Source organism: Neofelis nebulosa, chromosome 10 (genome assembly GCF_028018385.1).
Source record: "Neofelis nebulosa isolate mNeoNeb1 chromosome 10, mNeoNeb1.pri, whole genome shotgun sequence".
Taxonomy (NCBI): Eukaryota; Metazoa; Chordata; class Mammalia; order Carnivora; family Felidae; genus Neofelis; species Neofelis nebulosa.
The window spans coordinates 45,328,405-45,336,811 of record NC_080791.1 but is presented as its reverse complement, the minus strand read 5'-3'; the positions used below and the strand labels follow the sequence as shown (position 1 = coordinate 45,336,811).

General features: G+C 37.9%; 1 long non-coding RNA gene across 1 annotated transcript; it reads right to left on the bottom strand.

Moving 5' to 3' along the window:
* Window positions 1-238: 238 nt before the first annotated feature.
* Window positions 239-6,946, bottom strand: LOC131487172 (uncharacterized). Its single transcript, XR_009249645.1, has 3 exons — window positions 6,891-6,946; window positions 5,864-5,973; window positions 239-1,014 (listed from the first exon to the last, which is right to left on the bottom strand). It is a non-coding gene; the product is annotated as an uncharacterized LOC131487172 (long non-coding RNA).
* Window positions 6,947-8,407: the final 1,461 nt, after the last annotated feature.

Here is an 8,407-nt window from a genome sequence, read left to right as displayed (position 1 = left end):
GGGCTCGAACCCACAGACTGTGAGATCATGATCTGAGGTGAAGTCAGCTGCTTAAATGACTGAGCCACCCATGTGCCCCACCTTATACCACTTATCTTATATTTCTTTTGAAGCAGTGGTTAAAATAGACATTTTATCAGAATATCTATACCTGACTCTTACCATAATTGTAATTCAACATAATAAATATTTGGTGAGTTACAAATATAGTCCATGGTATTAGGCATAGTAGAGACCCAGAAAATTCAAACAGAATTTGTTTTTATGATGAATTCCATTACAAATGTAAGCCTCATGAGGGCAGACATAGTTTTATTCAGATTTTGCATTTGAAGCCAAGGCAGGAAGCACTGGTATAAGAGGCCAGCAATAAAAGAATTAGCTTTAGGTTGCTTAGCGATTCTGTGTTAACACATAAGTCCGGAATTAGGAAAGGGTTGAAGAATTTATGTATTCTTGAATATACTATATTGTGAATGGAGAAAAAGCTGTTAACATAGGATGGGTAGGGAATGGAATCTTTCTCTGTGGTCATAGTAGACTTTGGCTTTCATTGCTTCTAAAGAAGGTGAAGGTTTTTGTGGCTTTCATTGTCTTGCCTTTGCTAAGAGTTCATCACTGGACAAAATAACAAGCAGGAAATGCAAAAAAAAAATTTAGTAAAATAAAGACAACTAAAACAGAGTATTAGATGGAAAGATGGGGAAGTAAGAGCTGGTAAAAGGGAAAGGCCTGGAACAGTGATATGCAGAGTGTTTCCTTTGTAAATTGTGAAGCTTTGTTGGAAAGGTATTTTTGCTGAGCACTCTCCATGGGTAAGATGGTTAAAAAATGTAATGAAGGTGAAAACATTTGCTTTACTGACCTGTCTCCTATTTGAGGTATGATGGGGCATTTGACATCATTCCCTTCAACTTGGGTGGTGCTAAGGGTTGCAGACCCAGGAAGGGCCTTGGGCTCTTCTTGAATGACTGACACAGTCAGGTACTCAGTGTTCAAACATTAGTTTGAAGGCTCTTTAAAAGAGAATGGTAAGAAGTGAGAAGATAAGATTAGAGGCTTAATCCCTCTTTAATTACATATGTGATCTTGGGGAAATGCTGAGGTCAGCTTACTAGTTACTGAAATGGACCTAAGAATACTTTCTCTACCTAATGTTAAGGATAAAATGAGATAATTTCTGTGAAACTGTCATGTAAACCCCTAATTGTCCAATGAAGTTTCCTATCTCTATTTGTGAACAAGTAGGTATCATTCTAGGGTAGGGTGGAGTGAGGGTGTTTAATTACAAATTATAGTTCTTTTAAAATGTGAAATCGTGTCCACTAATAAGCAATAAATCCATTTTGAAACGTTTTCTTTTAAATAACCCTATACTTTGTTCTAAAGTCTTATCCAAGTATGGTCTCAACAGAATTCTTTGTAAAAAGTTTGGACTCATTTGTTAGAGTTGCATCATATTTCTGTTTTGTTGCAGTATAAATTATCTTTCCATATTCCCACATCTTTCCTGGTTTTATTTGAGTTGGCCAACTATTAAAAATGGGCTTCTCTGAGATTACTCCCTAAAGACCTATCAAAAAAGAGCAGAAGATCATCCTAGAGTGAGCATTAGACACTGAGGTAGAGGACAATGAGCTTTCTTCCCTAGATTTTGAGTTGTCTCTGGTGGTCCAATTAAAAGTTGATCAAAACAATAAGAAAGAAAAATAGAGGCAGAAGAAGGAGAGCTGGGGGAAGGGGTGTTTAGGTAGCTCTTAGTCATAAACTGAACTAGAACAGTTTGGTTACATTTGGGAGTTTTTTTTTTTTTCTTTCAACAAGGCATTTAAATGGAGAGCTTGAAAAAGCTCAGAAAGAAGTTCATTGCAGTAATACAGAATGGAAATGCCTAGCTCAGTAAAGTGAGAAATTTCTGGTGCATTTGGTAACTGAATATGAAATCTTCAAGAAGCTATAAAGACTGATTTAATTGTGCCTCTAGTGTTATGGGAAATAACTTATTGATGCAGCAGGTTTTGTAACTTGAGCTGATGTTACAAGCTGGCTCTAAAATGTTAGAAACCAGACAAGAGTGTGAAGACTAATTAATAAGCTAGACTGATCCCTAAGGTGTTGTCTGTGTCTATGCAGAGTTGTTAGGGAAGTTTGAAAATGTGTGAAGTTCTGACTTACTGGTCATTAAAGTATTGAAAGTATTCTGTCCAAGTCAGCTTGGCATTTGCATGAGAAAGCCAAGCCAATAGGAGCAGGTTTGCTCTCTTCATTTTGCCTCCTCTAATTGTTTCCTGATTGACAGGTGGACAGATGTGTGAATGTAAATGCAAACCGCTCTGACAGCTACTGTAAAGAAAGGGTTTCTTATGATGATAAAATATTTGTAGTAAGCAAGCTTCTGTGCCTGTGTTCTATAGTAGGTGGCTATACAATGCATGTACCATGGCTGCTGTCTTAACTAACAAAAACCATGTGCTCATACAGCATGGGATGATATGCAATTGGTTATTAAATGTTCTAATAGGAAATACTTCTAGACAAACTCCAGTTGAGGATGCATAGGGGAATATTGTTAATAATTGTAAAAGTCTTAGCTTTAATAGATCTAAATGTGTCAGGCCCTGGGAGGGAGCAGAAGGTCTCAGTGGCTGTTCCACAGTCTTAGTTCCCAATGCTTGAGCACAGGGTTTGGCTAGTGATGGGTGCTGTGTGAACAGAGCATCCAAGATACAATGAATTCGACATTTGGGAATAAGAGTGCTAATAATAGTAATAACTAAAGTAATAAAATCTCTTCTGATAGTGTACAACTGAGTTGCTGCTTCTTGAATCCCTCTCCTAAGATGAGGTTGAAAGTCTAGAGCAATGACCTCTCAGATCTGCTGTAAGCCAGGCTCTTTGACTCTCAGTGCCCCTGCACACACCATTCCTCCTTGCTTCATGTTGTGAGTGTCTTTATAGGCCTCTGAAGTGAACCTTTATCATCTCTTCTGTGTGCCCAGAAACATCAAATATGCCTCCTATTCCTGAAGCATTCATTCTCTACTCTGTATGTCTCAAATTCAGAAAGTGGGCTTTCTCATTTTCTCTTGCATGTGACCCGGGCTCCACCAGTCAGATGCACTGACCCCAGATTCAGAATTGGAAAGTAGAGCTTCTGAGGTGGCAGGTTCATCAAGTTCCAGAGGCAGCACTTGGTCAAGTCCTGTGGCCCAGGACTGGATCTCTGCCCAGAGGTGGCAGTAGCAGTTTCTCCACTGGAGCTGTTCCATAATAAGCTTTGGGGTGTTACTCCTGGCTGCATAGTCTCTCAGAAAACCTGTGAGCTTTCCTCTGATAAAGTGATTTGCTGCTAAAAATAGGCAAATGCATTCTGTTGTTTGTAGCTAAGAATCCTGTGTGATATGCTCAAAACTCCGCACGGAGAACTCACCTCTGTGAAGCTGTCCTTGACTCTTCTAGAATGAGTTTATTTTCCATGTCCATCTCCCTGACCCCTAGGAGCACCTGTAGTTTCATTCAGCACAGGACATGATTGTTGCTTGTCTAAGGGTCTGTGCTCGCCTTCTCCCATGCCCAGCATAGCACCTAATGAATGGTAGTCCCTCCATAAATGCATATGAGTCAAGTTATCATCTGATCCAGGTCTTATTGCCTTGTTGGGAGAATACCTGTAGTGCTCTGTAAATCAGCTTGCATACGCTTGCATGGTATGACCGTGAGGAAACCTTTCAGGAAACGTGCCTCATGCCTTGATGAGCATTTCTTGTTTAGAAGTCACACTTGGTCTGACTGATACTAGATTCTCTCTTGGTGTCCCCAGTGGTGCTTGCTCATGCTTTATTACATTAGTTTTCTTTACTTTTACTGTTTCCAGCCTGGCCAGGTGCAGCACTCCCTGTTGTAACTGCCTGAATGATTTGTTGAACCCTATTGTGTCTATTATGGGTGTGTGTGTGTGTGTGTGTGTGTGTGTGTGAGTTTTGGACTGGTGGTAGCAATGTGGTATCAGCAGAGGCCTAGGATACTGAAACAAAGAGAATGAATATTTTTACCTCATCTTGCTGATTCCCCCACAAGCCCCCACCTGTAAGTATACAATTGCTACCCTGTCTGTGAGCAGCCGTGCAAGTATCTTCTTGGTTTCCTCATCTCTCTACAGGCATGGAAATTTAATTTACTACTGTCCCTTGCTCTGTACCGGTATCACACCTTTTTGTGGGATACAGAATCTGCTGTCTCCATCATGCACCTGGAGTCAACCATACTTCTTCATCTCATGAACATCTTAAAAAAAAATCTTTTCCCCCTTTTGGCAACTTTATGCCATAATAATAGTTTCATATTCTTATGAACAAAAAAAAAAAAATCAAGGAGGGGGGATGCATCTGTGTTTGACCAAAAACCTCTGTAACGAGCTGTGATCCTTTCATTATTGCTTAAATATATGTCTGAAATTTTGGTGTTTTAAGAGTCAAAAAAAAAAAAAAGAACAAAAAGGGTAAGCAGGGTAACATCCAGATGAAATAGTGCAATTTCACCTCACTGTCCTCTCTTAATTAATTTCAAGGTGAAACACACAGGGACCATGAAAAGGTGGAACAAAAATGAGACAGTTCAAGCCCATTCTATTTTTGCTTCCTGAACTCAGTATATCCTAAAATTGGAAAGCAGAATCAAGGTGTTAGCATGGTATTAGCCTGGGGAGATGTGACCGTGGAGGTCATGCAGTAAAAGGGCACTAAAGTATGCATATTGCATGAGGGATTAATTGCCAGGAGCATGTGAAAAGAATTATGGAAGTTAATATCCAGAGCCTGAGCAAATACTGACATGGCAAAGTCATTACATATCTGCAAATATAGGAGGATTCTAAGGCAATAGATTAAAAAAGAGATTGCTTCTTTCTTCATATATGATAGAAGATGCTTTGGGGGAAAATCACCAAAGATGAGCTGCATTGGGTAGTTTAAATATTTTCAAGTTATAATTCTCAACAATGCTCATAGTGACGGAAACGCTGTTTAAAAAAAAAAAAATAACAGGGGAGGGGCACTTGCAGTATTTCCTGACTCTGTGGTACACCTTCCAGTCAAGCTTGCTTATTTTGTAAATCTGTAGCTATCGTGCTGTATAGTGAAGATCCAACTTTATCATCCAGAGCCTGAGGCACTATTAGATCCTAAGCACTAAATGGAATTCAATTATGCTCTCTCTATCCTATTTACTAAAGCAGAAAATTGGAATCATTAGTCTTTGAGCAGCATTTCTTACTTGTGGGTAGGGACGGGGCAGAGACCTTTCTTCCTCCAGGAGAACGCATCACTCTCCCAGCGGGCAATATGAAAATATGTATTTAACATTATACAAATTTTCAAATTGAAATGTCACAAAAGGCCATTAGTTTTGTAATGTAAACTGCATCAGAAAAGCTAAAGGGAACTTCTTGGCTGATGGGAACATACAGAAAACAAAATGTCCTTTGTCTCTCACTGATTCCATTATGAAGACAAGAGCAAGGCCTATGGACCTAGGCAGAGAGTAGAAGCTCCAGGAAAGTGGAGATTTTTATGTTCAACAAGAAGGAATGTAGTTTAAAAAACATTGAGAAGCATGGTCCTATCATAGTGTGACATATAACAGGTCCCATAACAAGTATCCCATGTTTACCATTAACTGGAAAAATTCAATCTAATAGACTTCCTGGCCATTTTTGATTAATAGAAGATCAATTTGTTACCCTTTTGATTATATATATGTGTGTGTGTGTATCTATCTGTCTATATATCTGTATGTATGTGTGTGTGTAATATATATATATATATATATATATATATATATATATATATATATATGTATATTTCACCTTAACTCTTCTTGGTAGCATATAGACCTGACCTTCACATAATGGTTTGTTGAAAGCCAGAGGGATTCTTTATGGCACTGTGGAGTTCTTCCTCTGCTGGAAGCAGTTTGCTGGTACAGAAGAAAGAGAAATTACTGAGAACAGATGTCTCTTTTGATTTGATTCTTAGCAAAATGGGGTAATGGAGTGCCCACTAATGCATGGAATCTGTTACAACTATTCTCTTGCTTGGCTTGGAAGAAGCACACAAGTAAGATATGTCTTTTCCTTCATATTTTCATTTCTCACTAAGCTTGTTAGGAGAAGAAATGACATTAAGAAATTCTGTGTAAGTGTTAAATTTGTCACCACTTCCAAATGTAGCCCTGTTTAGAGTTAAAAAAAAAAAAAACAAAAAACCAATACAGGAATCTGAAAAAAGGAAGAAAAGGATGTAAGCCATGTAATTATCAGCTTGAAAAAATAATGGTTTCAACTGTATTTTCCTTAAAACTCCAAGATCTCATGCCAAAATTAAAATGCAGAATCCCTAATACATGGTTAATCCTTCAAGAATTTTTTTAACAGCTGAGTGTGCAGCTACCATGTTCTAGTAACTTAAGAATCATATTTTTCTCTCCCCTTTACTTTTTTTTTAATTTAAAAGGTGTGTTTTTAAGAAAAATCCTTTCTAAATGTCCTTTTGATGATTAGATTTGCCGTTTTTGGCAGAACCAGTTCCTCTGATACACATGTAGAACCCCAGGGAATCCTTCCATTAAATGCAGCAAGAACTCTGTGCTTAGAAAGGCTTTGTGCTCTTTCTTGTTTTTTTCAACGTAGAGAGGATTGGGAGAGATATAGAAAAGGACAAAGATATCAGCATGAATGAATCTGGATTCCAATGCTAAGGCCAGACATTGTATGGCATATATACTTGGGGGAGAACATGAGGCTAAAGTCACCATATGAAGATGTGGACCAGTATTTTTCACTAGTATGCTGAAGGATGCTAATAGCTTTTTTTTAATGAAAAATGGCCACTTACATGAAGAGTGAAGCTGTTAAGCATCCTGACATAGAAATGGCTTCCATGAATATTGCTAATTCTTGTTATGCTGGACATTGTGACATCAAGATGTGACATGACAGTGTGAATGTGTCTTACTGTATCTGGCCCTGGAATTGTGTGAGCAGAGCTTACTGGAAGGAACTGGAAGCCTGTCTGTTGAATGTTCTTTGCATCATCAGATATGTAACATTGTAAGTAGAGAATTCAGTTCACACAGATGGCTACTTAATGCCATCAAAAATAATTAAAAAAAAAACAATATTTGACCAACCGTGCGAGAAAAAAGGCTCTTTCCATTTATTTCTATCAAAAAATGATACTACAAAATTGTTTTAATATGAAGAGACAACCAGAAAAACCAGCAAAAATATGTATGAGGAAGTATTATAGAAATGGATCACGCAGTAACTTAGTGAATGTATGTTATTTTTCTGACTTCAGTGATGTTTGTGGTATTTGTCAACTTTAAAAAAATTTACATTTTATTAGCATTTCTTTTTTTAGCCTTAATCCATGTTAAAATTTATATCTATCTCCTATTTACTTTTATTCTTTCTCTTCAAAATGGCTCCTCAAACTGTATATGATTCAGTCTTCCCCAAAACTGGATTTGTGACGGTGAATCTGCTATTTGACTTTATAAAAACTAATCCCAGACAAAAAGTCTGGAACCTTTTAGATATGTGCGCAGAGTTTTGAAACATATCCTGAGGGAGGGCATTTCTCAAGTGGCTGTGGACAGCTTTATCTGTTCTGTTAGCATGCTTATTGTTTGTACAATTTTCCATTAGTTAGTCTGGGGTGGATTTGGGCTCTGACAGGGCTCATGATTAAGTAGCTCATCCAATATTTGGTCCTCAGTGCTGTCCAAAAGGATTAATTAAACATAATTTATCAAGAAGAAATAAGTCTTGTTAATTCAAATGAGCCAAAATAAGAATAAGAACAAGAATGTTCTTAGAGACCATAATTGTGAATAAAATAAAATGGAAAAGGATGTAAGGACTATCTATCCATTAATAAAGAGTAGTCTTGTTTGCATTGGTTACTGATGTGTTACAGCTGGGTCTTATCTTAATCATTTTAAATCCATACAACTATAACAACAAAATGGAGGATGTAATTCATCATTCAGTTGCTGTTTGCCCTCAGAACATAATGGAGCCATAGGACTTTGGTTCCCAATGAGTGATTTCTGTTTGGGGCTTGGTGAGAACTCAGACTCTTTTGGTAGTGATATTAATCTTAATTGAATACACATGATGACAACACAGCCAGTAGAACAGAGAGGGAAGGGCAGCTAAATAGCTCTGCTTGAGTGAGTTTCAGCTTAACACTTGCTTGAGGGGAGAAGCCAGTGAAGCCACAATTGTGTATTTGTCAGGAATCCAGGGGTGATGGAGACGCTGCTCTTCCACAAATGACAGGCTCTGGAAGTCATGACCTCAAATTAGAATTGTGAGTTCCTCCATACTGTGGACTAAGGACTTGGA